The 12,687-nt window shown below is 60.8% G+C and overlaps 1 protein-coding gene across 3 annotated transcripts in view; it reads right to left on the reverse strand.

The window, feature by feature from the left end:
- LOC140399968 (syntaxin-5-like) overlaps positions 1–12,687 on the reverse strand; it is a 65,708-nt gene that overhangs the window by 40,661 nt on the left and 12,360 nt on the right. The gene's annotated exons all lie outside the window — the stretch shown is intronic.

Consider the following 12,687-nt stretch of genomic DNA (forward strand, 5'->3'; position numbering starts at 1 on the left):
ATTTCTGCTATCGTGCTGCCTACCACAGTAGACCAGCTCTGCTCTCGTGCTGTCCTCCGCAGCGGACCAGCTTTGCTATCCTGCTGCCTACCACAGCGGACCGGCTCTGCTATCGTGCTGTCCTCCACAGCGGACCAGCTCTGCTATCGTGCTGCCTACCACAGTGGACCAGCTCTGCTAGCGTGCTGCCTACCACAGCGGACCAGCTCGGCTATCGTGCTGACTACCACAGCGGACCGGCTCTGCTATCGTGCTGCCTACTACAGCAAACCAGCTCTGCTATCGTGCTGCCTACCACAGCAGACCAGCTCTGCTATCGTGCTGCCCGCCACAGTGAACTAGCTCTGCTATCGTGCTGCCCGCCACAGCGGACCAGCTCTGCTATCGTGCTGCCCGCCACCAGCGGACCAGCTCTGCTATCGTGCTGCCCGCCACAGCGGACCAGCTCAGCTATCGTGCGGCCTACCACAGCGGACCAACTCGGCTATCGTGCTGCCCAGCGCAAAAGACCAGCTCTGCTATCGTGCTGCCCGCCAGTGGACCAGCTCTGCTATCGTGCTGCAAACCACAGGGGACCAGCTCTGCTATCGTGCTGCCCGCCACAGCGGACCAGCTCTGCTATCGTGCTGCCTACCACAGTGGACCAGCTCTGCTATCATGCTGCCCGGGATAGCAGACCAGCTCTGCTAGCGTGCTGCCTACTACAGTGGACCAGCTCTGCTATTGTGCTGTTCTCCACAGTGGACCAGCTCTGCTATCGTGCTGCCTACCACAGCGGACCAGCTCTGCTATTGTGCTGTTCTCCACAGTGGACCAGCTCTGCTATCGTGCTGCCTACTACAGCGGACCAGCTCTGCTATCGTGCTGCCTACCACAGCGGACCATCTCTGCTATCGTGCTGCCTACCACAGCGGACCAGCTCTGCTATCGTGCTGCCTACCGCAGCAGGCCAGCCCTGCTATCGTGCTGCCTAGCGCAGAAGACCAGCTCTGCTATCGTGCTACCCGCCAGAGCGGACCAGCTCTGCTATCGTGCTGCCTACCACAGCGGACCAGCTCTGCTATCGTGCTGCCTACCGCAGCAGGCCAGCCCTGCTATCGTGCTGCCTAGCGCAGAAGACCAGCTCTGCTATCGTGCTACCCGCCAGAGCGGACCAGCTCTGCTGTCGTGCTGCCCGCCAGAGCGGACCAGCTCTGCTGTCGTGCTGCCCGCCACAGCGGACCAGCTCTGCTATCGTGCTGCAAACCACAGGGGACCGGCTCTGCTATCGTGCTGCCCGCCACAGCGGACCAGCTCTGCTATCGTGCTGCCTACCACAGTGGACCAGCTCTGCTATCATGCTGCCCGGGATAGCAGACCAGCTCTGCTAGCGTGCTGCCTACTACAGTGGACCAGCTCTGCTATTTGCTGCCTACCACAGTGGACCAGCTCTGCTATTGTGCTGTCCTCCACAGCGGACCAGCTCTGCTATCGTGCTGCCTCCAACAGTAGACCAGCTCTGTTTTTGTGCTACCTACCACAGTCGACCAGCTCTGCTATCGTGCTGTCTACAACAGTGGACAAGCTCTGCTATCGTGCTGCCTACATCAGTGGACCAGCTCTGCTATCGTGCTGTTCTCCACAGTGGACCAGCTCTGCTATCGTGCTGCCTACCACAGCGGACCAGCTCTGCTATTGTGCTGTTCTCCACAGTGGACCAGCTCTGCTATCGTGCTGCCTACTACAGCGGACCAGCTCTGCTATCGTGCTGCCTACCACAGCGGACCATCTCTGCTATCGTGCTGCCTACCACAGCGGACCAGCTCTGCTATCGTGCTGCCTACCGCAGCAGGCCAGCCCTGCTATCGTGCTGCCTAGCGCAGAAGACCAGCTCTGCTATCGTGCTACCCGCCAGAGCGGACCAGCTCTGCTATCGTGCTGCCTACCACAGCGGACCAGCTCTGCTATCGTGCTGCCTACCGCAGCAGGCCAGCCCTGCTATCGTGCTGCCTAGCGCAGAAGACCAGCTCTGCTATCGTGCTACCCGCCAGAGCGGACCAGCTCTGCTGTCGTGCTGCCCGCCAGAGCGGACCAGCTCTGCTGTCGTGCTGCCCGCCAGAGCGGACCAGCTCTGCTGTCGTGCTGCCCGCCAGAGCGGACCCGCTCTGCTGTTGTGCTGCCCGCCAGAGCGGACCCGCTCTGCTATAGTGCTGCCTACCACAGTCGACCAGCTCTGCTATCGTGCTGCCTACAACAGTGGACAAGCTCTGCTATCGTGCTGCCTACAACAGTGGACCAGCTCTGCTATCGTGCTGTCCTCCACAGACCAGCTCTGCTATCGTGCTGCCTACCACAGCGGACCAGCTCTGCTATCATGCTGCCCGCCACAGCGGACTAGCTCTGCTATTGTGCTGCCTACTACAGCGGACCAGCTCTGCTATTGCGCTGCCCGCCACAGCAGACCAGCTCTGCTATCGTGCTGCCTACCACAGCGGACCAGCTCTGCTATTGTGCTGTTCTCCACAGCGGACCAGCTCTGCTATCGTGCTGCCTACCACAGCGGACCAACTCGGCTATCGTCCTGCCTAGCGCAGAAGACCAGCTCTGCTATCGTGCTGCCCGCCAGTGGACGAGCTCTGCTAGCGTGCTGCCTACCACAGCGGACCAGCTCTGCTAGCGTGCTGCCCGCCACAGCGGACCAGCTCTGCTATCGTGCTGCAAACCACAGCGGACCAGCTCTGCTATTTGCTGCCTACCACAGTGGACCAGCTCTGCTATTGTGCTGTCCTCCACAGCGGACCAGCTCTGCTATCGTGCTGCCTCCAACAGTAGACCAGCTCTGTTTTTGTGCTACCTACCACAGTCGACCAGCTCTGCTATCGTGCTGCCTACAACAGTGGACAAGCTCTGCTATCGTGCTGCCTACATCAGTGGACCAGCTCTGCTATCGTGCTGTCCTCCACAGACCAGCTCTGCTATCGTGCTGCCTACTCCAGCGGACCAGCTCTGCTATTGCGCTGCCCGCCACAGCAGACCAGCTCTGCTATCGTGCTGCCTACCACAGCGGACCAGCTCTGCTATCGTGCTGTTCTCCACAGCGGACCAGCTCTGCTATCGTGCTGCCTAGCGCAGAAGACCAGCTCTGCTATCGTGCTACCCGCCAGAGCGGACCAGCTCTGCTATCGTGCTGCCTACCACAGCGGACCAGCTCTGCTATCGTGCTGCCTACCGCAGCAGGCCAGCCCTGCTATCGTGCTGCCTAGCGCAGAAGACCAGCTCTGCTATCGTGCTACCCGCCAGAGCGGACCAGCTCTGCTGTCGTGCTGCCCGCCAGAGCGGACCAGCTCTGCTGTCGTGCTGCCCGCCAGAGCGGACCCGCTCTGCTATAGTGCTGCCTACCACAGTCGACCAGCTCTGCTATCGTGCTGCCTACAACAGTGGACAAGCTCTGCTATCGTGCTGCCTACAACAGTGGACCAGCTCTGCTATCGTGCTGTCCTCCACAGACCAGCTCTGCTATCGTGCTGCCTACCACAGCGGACCAGCTCTGCTATCATGCTGCCCGCCACAGCGGACTAGCTCTGCTATTGTGCTGCCTACTACAGCGGACCAGCTCTGCTATTGCGCTGCCCGCCACAGCAGACCAGCTCTGCTATCGTGCTGCCTACCACAGCGGACCAGCTCTGCTATTGTGCTGTTCTCCACAGCGGACCAGCTCTGCTATCGTGCTGCCTACCACAGCGGACCAACTCGGCTATCGTCCTGCCTAGCGCAGAAGACCAGCTCTGCTATCGTGCTGCCCGCCAGTGGACGAGCTCTGCTAGCGTGCTGCCTACCACAGCGGACCAGCTCTGCTAGCGTGCTGCCCGCCACAGCGGACCAGCTCTGCTATCGTGCTGCAAACCACAGCGGACCAGCTCTGCTATTTGCTGCCTACCACAGTGGACCAGCTCTGCTATTGTGCTGTCCTCCACAGCGGACTAGCTCTGCTATCGTGCTGCCTCCAACAGTAGACCAGCTCTGTTTTTGTGCTACCTACCACAGTCGACCAGCTCTGCTATCGTGCTGCCTACAACAGTGGACAAGCTCTGCTATCGTGCTGCCTACATCAGTGGACCAGCTCTGCTATCGTGCTGTCCTCCACAGACCAGCTCTGCTATCGTGCTGCCTACTCCAGCGGACCAGCTCTGCTATTGCGCTGCCCGCCACAGCAGACCAGCTCTGCTATCGTGCTGCCTACACAGCGGACCAGCTCTGCTATCGTGCTGTTCTCCACAGCGGACCAGCTCTGCTATCGTGCTGCCTACCGCAGCGGACCAACTCGGCTATCGTGCTGCCTAGCGCAGAAGACCAGCTCTGCTATCGTGATGCCCGCCAGTGGACCAGCTCTGCTAGCGTGCTGCCTACCACAGCGGACCAGCTCTGCTATCGTGCTGCCCGCCACAGCGGACCAGCTCTGCTATCGTGCTGCCCGCCACAGCGGACCAGCTCTGCTATCGTGCTGCCTACCACAGCGGACCAGCTCTGCTGTCGTGCTGTCCTCCACAGTGGACCAGCTCTGCTATCATGCTGCCCGCCATAGCAGACCAGCTCTGCTAGCGTGCTGCCTACCACAGTGGACCAGCTCTGCTATCATGCTGTCCTCCACAGCGGACCAGCTGTGCTATCGTGCTGCCTACCACAGCGGACCAGCTCTGCTATCGTGCTGCCTACCACAGCGGACCAGCTCTGCTGTCGTGCTGTCCTCCACAGTGGACCAGCTCTGCTATCATGCTGCCCGCCATAGCAGACCAGCTCTGCTAGCGTGCTGCCTACCACAGTGGACCAGCTCTGCTATCATGCTGTCCTCCACAGCGGACCAGCTCTGCTATCGTGCTGCCTACCACAGTGGACCAGCTCTGCTATTGTGCTGTCCTCCACAGCGGACCAGCTCTGCTATCGTGCTGCCTCCAACAGTAGACCAGCTCTGTTTTTGTGCTACCTACCACAGTCGACCAGCTCTGCTATCGTGCTGCCTACATCAGTGGACCAGCTCTGCTATCGTGCTGTCCTCCACAGACCAGCTCTGCTATCGTGCTGCCTACTCCAGCGGACCAGCTCTGCTATTGCGCTGCCCGCCACAGCAGACCAGCTCTGCTATCGTGCTGCCTACCACAGCGGACCAGCTCTGCTATTGTGCTGTTCTCCACAGCGGACCAGCTCTGCTATCGTGCTGCCTACCACAGCGGACCAACTCGGCTATCGTGCTGCCTAGCGCAGAAGACCAGCTCTGCTATCGTGATGCCCGCCAGTGGACCAGCTCTGCTAGCGTGCTGCCTACCACAGCGGACCAGCTCTGCTATCGTGCTGCAAACCACAGCGGACCAGCTCTGCTATCGTGCTGCCCGCCACAGCGGACCAGCTCTGCTATCGTGCTGCCCGCCACAGCGGACCAGCTCTGCTATCGTGCTGCAAACCACAGCGGACCAGCTCTGCTATCGTGCTGCCCGCCACAGCGGACCAGCTCTGCTATCGTGCTGCCTACCACAGCGGACCAGCTCTGCTGTCGTGCTGTCCTCCACAGTGGACCAGCTCTGCTATCATGCTGCCCGCCATAGCAGACCAGCTCTGCTAGCGTGCTGCCTACCACAGTGGACCAGCTCTGCTATCATGCTGTCCTCCACAGCGGACCAGCTGTGCTATCGTGCTGCCTACCACAGCGGACCAGCTCTGCTATCGTGCTGCCTACCACAGCGGACCAGCTCTGCTATCGTGCTGTCCTCCACAGCGGACCGGCTCTGCTATCGTGCTGCCTACTACAGCAAACCAGCTCTGCTATCGTGCTGTCCTCCACAGCAAACCAGCTCTGCTGTCGTGCTGTCCTCCACAGTGGACCAGCTCTGCTATCATGCTGCCCGCCATAGCAGACCAGCTCTGCTAGCGTGCTGCCTACCACAGTGGACCAGCTCTGCTATCGTGCTGTCCTCCACAGACCAGCTCTGCTATCGTGCTGCCTACTCCAGCGGACCAGCTCTGCTATTGCGCTGCCCGCCACAGCAGACCAGCTCTGCTATCGTGCTGCCTACCACAGCAGACCAGCTCTGCTATCGTGCTGTTCTCCACAGCGGACCAGCTCTGCTATCGTGCTGCCTAGCACAGCGGACCAACTCGGCTATCGTGCTGCCTAGCGCAGAAGACCAGCTCTGCTATCGTGCTGCCCGCCAGTGGACCAGCTCTGCTAGCGTGCTGCCTACCACAGCGGACCAGCTCTGCTATCGTGCTGCAAACCACAGCGGACCAGCTCTGCTATCGTGCTGCCCGCCACAGCGGACCAGCTCTGCTATCGTGCTTCCTACCACAGCGGACCAGCTCTGCTGTCGTGCTGTCCTCCACAGTGGACCAGCTCTGCTGTCGTGCTGTCCTCCACAGTGGACCAGCTCTGCTATCATGCTGCCCGCCATAGCAGACCAGCTCTGCTAGCGTGCTGCCTACCACAGTGGACCAGCTCTGCTATCATGCTGTCCTCCACAGCGGGCCAGCTCTGCTATCGTGCTGCCTACCACAGCGGACCAGCTCTGCTATCGTGCTGCCTACCACAGCGGACCAGCTCTGCTATCGTGCTGTCCTCCACAGCAGACCGGCTCTGCTATCGTGCTGCCTACTACAGCAAACCAGCTCTGCTATCGTGCTGCCTACCACAGCGGACCAGCTCTGCTATCGTGCTGCCTACTACAGCAAACCAGCTCTGCTATCGTGCTGTCCTCCACAGCAAACCAGCTCTGCTCTCGTGCTGTCCTCCACAGCGGACCAGCTCTGCTATCGTGCTGCCTACCACAGTAGACCAGCTTTGCTATCCTGCTGCCTACCACTGCGGACCAGCTCTGCTATCGTGCTGTCCTCCACAGCGGACCAGCTCTGCTATCGTGCTGTCCTCCACAGCGGACCAGCTCTGCTATCGTGCTGTCCTCCACAGCGGACCGGCTCTGCTATCGTGCTGCCTACTACAGCAAACCAGCTCTGCTATCGTGCTGCCTACCACAGCGGACCAGCTCTGCTATCGTGCTGCCTACTACAGCAAACCAGCTCTGCTATCGTGCTGTCCTCCACAGCGGACCAGTTCTGCTATCGTGCTGCCTACCACAGTAGACCAGCTCTGCTATCGTGCTGCCTACCACAGCGGACCAGCTCTGCTATCGTGCTGCCTACTACAGCAAACCAGCTCTGCTATCGTGCTGTCCTCCACAGCAAACCAGCTCTGCTATCGTGCTGTCCTCCACAGCGGACCAGTTCTGCTATCGTGCTGCCTACCACAGTAGACCAGCTCTGCTATCGTGCTGCCTACTTCAGCAAACCAGCTCTGCTATCGTGCTGTCCTCCACAGCAAACCAGCTCTGCTATCGTGCTGCCTACCACAGTAGACCAGCTCTGCTCTCGTGCTGTCCTCCGCAGCGGACCAGCTTTGCTATCCTGCTGCCTACCACAGCGGACCGGCTCTGCTATCGTGCTGTCCTCCACAGCGGACCAGCTCTGCTATCGTGCTGCCTACCACAGTGGACCAGCTCTGCTAGCGTGCTGCCTACCACAGCGGACCAGCTCTGCTATCGTGCTGACTACCACAGCGGACCGGCTCTGCTATCGTGCTGCCTACTACAGCAAACCAGCTCTGCTATCGTGCTGCCCGCCACAGTGGACCAGCTCTGCTATCGTGCTGCCTACCACAGTGGACCAGCTCTGCTATCGTGCTGCCTACCACAGCGGACCAGCTCTGCTATCGTGCTGCCTACCACAGCAGACCAGCTCTGCTATCGTGCTGCCCGCCACAGTGAACTAGCTCTGCTATCGTGCTGCCCGCCACAGTGGACCAGCTCTGCTATCGTGCTGCCCGTCACAGCGGACCACTCTGCTCTCGTGCTGCCTGCCACAGCAGACAAGCTCTGCTAACGTGCTGCCCGCCACAGTGGACCAGCTCTGCTATCGTGCTGCCCGCCACCAGCAGACCAGTTCTGCAATTGTGCTGCACGCCACAGTGGACCAGCTCAGCTATAGTGCTGCCTACCACAGTGGACCAGCTCTGCTAACGTGCTGCCCGCCACAGTGGACCAGCTCTGCTATTGTGCTGTTCTCCACAGCGGACCAGCTCTGCTAGCCTGCTGCCTACCACAGCGGATCAGCTCTGCTATCGTGCTGCCTACCACAGCGGACCAGCTCTGCTATCGTGCTGCCTGCCACAGCGGACCAGCTCTACTATCATGCTGCCCGCCACAGCGGACCAACTCTGCTATCGTGCTGCCTACCACAGCGGACCAGCTCTGCTATCGTGCTGCCTACCACAGCGGACCAGCTCTGCTATCGTGCTGCCCGCCACAGCAGACCAGTTCTGCTATCGTGCTGCCCGCCACAGCAGACCAGTTCTGCTATCGTGCTGCCTACCACAGCAGACCAGCTCTGCTATCGTGCTGCCCGCCACAGTGAACTAGCTCTGCTATCGTGCTGCCCGCCACAGCGGACCAGCTCTGCTATTGTGCTGCCCGCCACAGTGGACCAGCTCTGCTATCGTGCTGCCTACCACAGCAGACCAGCTCTGCTATCGTGCTGCCCGCCACAGTGAACTAGCTCTGCTGTCGTGCTGCCTACCACAGCAGACCAGTTCTGCTATCGTGCTGCCTGTCACAGTGGACCAGCTCTGCTATTGTGCTGTTCTCCACAGTGGACCAGCTCTGCTATCGTGCTGCCCGCCACAGCGGACCAGCTCAGCTATCGTGCTGCCCGCCACAGTGGACCAGCTCAGCTATTGTGCTGTCCAATTTGAATCCCCGAGGACAGCACGGGTGATAACGGCACTGATCGAGTAATTTCACTGCGGGGCAGCACAGTGGTTAGCACTGCTGCCTCATGGAGCCGAGGACACGGGCTCGATCCCATCCCTGGGCCACTGTCCGTGTGGAGTTTGCACCACAGCGGACCAGCTCTGCTATCGTGCTGCCTACCACAGCGGACCGGCTCTGCTATCGTGCTGTCCTCCACAGTGGACCAGCTCTGCTAGCGTGCTGCCTACCACAGTGGACCAGCTCTGCTATCATGCTGCCCGGGATAGCAGACCAGCTCTGCTAGCGTGCTGCCTACCACAGTGGACCATCTCTGCTATCGTGCTGCCTCCCACAGCGGACCAGCTCCGCTATCGTGCTGCCTACCACAGCGGACCAGCTCTGCTATCGTGCTGCCTACCGCAGCAGGCCAGCCCTGCTATCGTGCTGCCTAGCGCAGAAGACCAGCTCTGCTATCGTGCTACCCGCCAGAGCAGACCAGCTCTGCTATCGTGCTGCCCGCCAGAGCGGACCCGCTGTGCTGTCGTGCTGCCCGCCAGAGCGGACCCGCTCTGCTGTCGTGCTGCCCGCCAGAGCGGACCCGCTGTGCTGTCGTGCTGCCCGCCACAGTGGACCAGCTCTGCTATCGTGCTGCCTACCACAGCAGACCAGCTCTGCTGTCGTGCTGCATCCCACAGCGGACCAGCTCTGCTATCGTGCTGCCTACCACAGCGGACCAGCTCTGCTATTGTGCTGCCTACCACAGTGGACCAGCTCTGCTATTGTGCTGTCCTCCACAGCGGACCAGCTCTGCTATCGTGCTGCCTACCACAGTAGACCAGCTTTGCTATCGTGCTGCCGACCACAGCGGACCAGCTCTGCTATCGTGCTGCCTACCACAGCGGACCAGCTCTGCTATCGTGCTGTCCTCCACAGCGGACCGGCTCTGCTATCGTGCTGCCTACCACAGCGGACCAGCTCTGCTATCGTGCTGCCTACTACAGCAAACCAGCTCTGCTATCGTGCTGTCCTCCACAGCGGACCAGCTCTGCTATAGTGCTGCCTACCACAGTAGACCAGCTTTGCTATCCTGCTGCCCGCCACAGTGGACCAGCTCTGCTATTGTGCTGTTCTCCACAGCGGACCAGCTCTGCTATCGTGCTGCCCGCCACAGCGGACCAGCTCAGCTATCGTGCTGCCCGCCACAGTGGACCAGCTCAGCTATCGTGCTGTCCAAATTGAATCCCCGAGGACAGCACGGGTGATAACGGCACTGATCGAGTAATTTCACTGCGGGGCAGCACAGTGGTTAGCACTGCTGCCTCATGGAGCCGAGGACACGGGCTCGATCCCATCCCTGGGCCACTGTCCGTGTGGAGTTTGCACCACAGCGGACCAGCTCTGCTATCGTGCTGCCTACCACAGCGGACCGGCTCTGCTATCGTGCTGCCTACTACAGCAAACCGGCTCTGCTATCGTGCTGCCTACTACAGCAAACCAGCTCTGCTATCGTGCTGCCCGCCACAGTGGACCAGTTCTGCTAGCGTGCTGCCTACCACAGCGGACCAGCTCTGCTATCGTGCTGCCTACCACAGCGGACCAGCTCTGCTATCGTGCTGCCTACCACAGCAGACCTGCTCTGCTATCGTGCTGCCCGCCACAGTGAGCTAGCTCTGCTATCGTGCTGCCCGCCACAGCGGACCAGCTCTGCTATCGTGCTGCCCGCCACAGCGGACCAGCTCTGCTATCGTGCTGCCTGCCACAGTGGACCAGCTCTGCTATCGTGCTGCCCGCCACAGCGGACCAGCTCTGCTATCGTGCTGCCCGCCACAGTGGACCAGCTCTGCTATCGTGCTGCCTGCCACAGCGGACCAGCTCTGCTATCGTGCTGTCCTCCACAGCGGACCAGCTCTGCTATCGTGCTGCCCGCCACAGCGGACCAGCTCTGCTATCGTGCTGCCCGCCACCAGCAGACCAGTTCTGCTATCGTGCTGCCCGCCACAGTGGACCAGCTCTGCTATAGTGCTGCCTACCACAGTGGACCAGCTCTGCTAACGTGTTGCCCGCCACAGTGGACCAGCTCTGCTATTGTGCTGTTCTCCACAGCGGACCAGCTCTGCTGTCGTGCTGCCTACCACAGCAGACCAGCTCTGCTGTCGTGCTGCCTACCACAGCGGACCAGCTCTGCTATAGTGCTGCCTACCACAGTGGACCAGCTCTGCTATCGTGCTGCCCGCCACAGTGGACCAGCTCTGCTAGCGTGCTGCCTACCACAGCGGACCAGCTCTGCTATCGTGCTGCATACCACATCAGACCAGCTCTGCTATCATGCTGCCTACCACAGCAGACCAGTTCTGCTATCGTGCTGCCTACCACAGCAGACCAGCTCTGCTATCATGCTGCCCGCCACAGTGAACTAGCTCTGCTATCGTGCTGCCCGCCACCAGCGGACCAGCTCTGCTATCGTGCTGCCCGCCACAGTGGACCAGCTCTGCTATCGTGCTGCCCGCCACAGCAGACCAGTTCTCCTATCGTGCTGCCCGCCACAGCGGACCAGCTCTGCTATCGTGCTGCCTACCACAGCGGACCAGCTCTGCTATCGTGCTGCCCGCCACAGCGGACCAGCTCTGCTATCGTGCTGCCCGCCACCAGCAGACCAGTTCTGCTATCGTGCTGCCCGCCACAGTGGACCAGCTCTGCTATAGTGCTGCCTACCACAGTGGACCAGCTCTGCTAACGTGTTGCCCGCCACAGTGGACCAGCTCTGCTATTGTGCTGTTCTCCACAGCGGACCAGCTCTGCTGTCGTGCTGCCTACCACAGCAGACCAGCTCTGCTGTCGTGCTGCCTACCACAGCGGACCAGCTCTGCTATAGTGCTGCCTACCACAGTGGACCAGCTCTGCTATCGTGCTGCCCGCCACAGTGGACCAGCTCTGCTATCGTGCTGCCTACCACAGCGGACCAGCTCTGCTATCGTGCTGCATACCACATCAGACCAGCTCTGCTATCATGCTGCCTACCACAGCAGACCAGTTCTGCTATCGTGCTGCCTACCACAGCAGACCAGCTCTGCTATCATGCTGCCCGCCACAGTGAACTAGCTCTGCTATCGTGCTGCCCGCCACCAGCGGACCAGCTCTGCTATCGTGCTGCCCGCCACAGTGGACCAGCTCTGCTATCGTGCTGCCCGCCACAGCAGACCAGTTCTCCTATCGTGCTGCCCGCCACAGTGGACCAGCTCTGCTATAGTGCTGCCTACCACAGTGGACCAGCTCTGCTAACGTGCTGCCCGCCACAGTGGACCAGCTCTGCTATTGTGCTGTTCTCCACAGCGGACCAGCTCTGCTAGCCTGCTGCCTACCACAGCGGACCAGCTCTGCTATCGTGCTGCCTACCACAGCAGACCAGCTCTGCTATCGTGCTGCCCGCCACAGTGAACTAGCTCTGCTATCGTGCTGCCCGCCACAGCGGACCAGCTCTACTATCATGCTGCCCGCCACAGCGGACCAGCTCTGCTATCGTGCTGCCCGCCACAGCAGACCAGTTCTGCTATCGTGCTGCCCGCCACAGTGGACCAGCTCTGCTATAGTGCTGCCTACCACAGTGGACCAGCTCTGCTATCGTGCTGCTCGCCACAGTGGACCAGCTCTGCTAGCGTGCTGCCTACCACAGCGGACCAGCTCTGCTATCGTGCTGCCTACCACAGCAGACCAGCTCTGCTATCGTGCTGCCCGCCACAGTGAACTAGCTCTGCTATCGTGCTGCCCGCCACAGCGGACCAGCTCTGCTATTGTGCTGTCCGCCACAGCGGACCAGCTCTGCTATCGTGCTGCCCGCCACAGCAGACCAGTTCTGCTATTGTGCTGCCTGCCACAGTGGACCAGCTCTGCTATAGTGCTGCCTACCACAGTGGACCAGCTCTGC

This window comes from Scyliorhinus torazame, chromosome 24 (assembly GCF_047496885.1).
Source record: "Scyliorhinus torazame isolate Kashiwa2021f chromosome 24, sScyTor2.1, whole genome shotgun sequence".
Classification (NCBI taxonomy): Eukaryota; Metazoa; Chordata; class Chondrichthyes; order Carcharhiniformes; family Scyliorhinidae; genus Scyliorhinus; species Scyliorhinus torazame.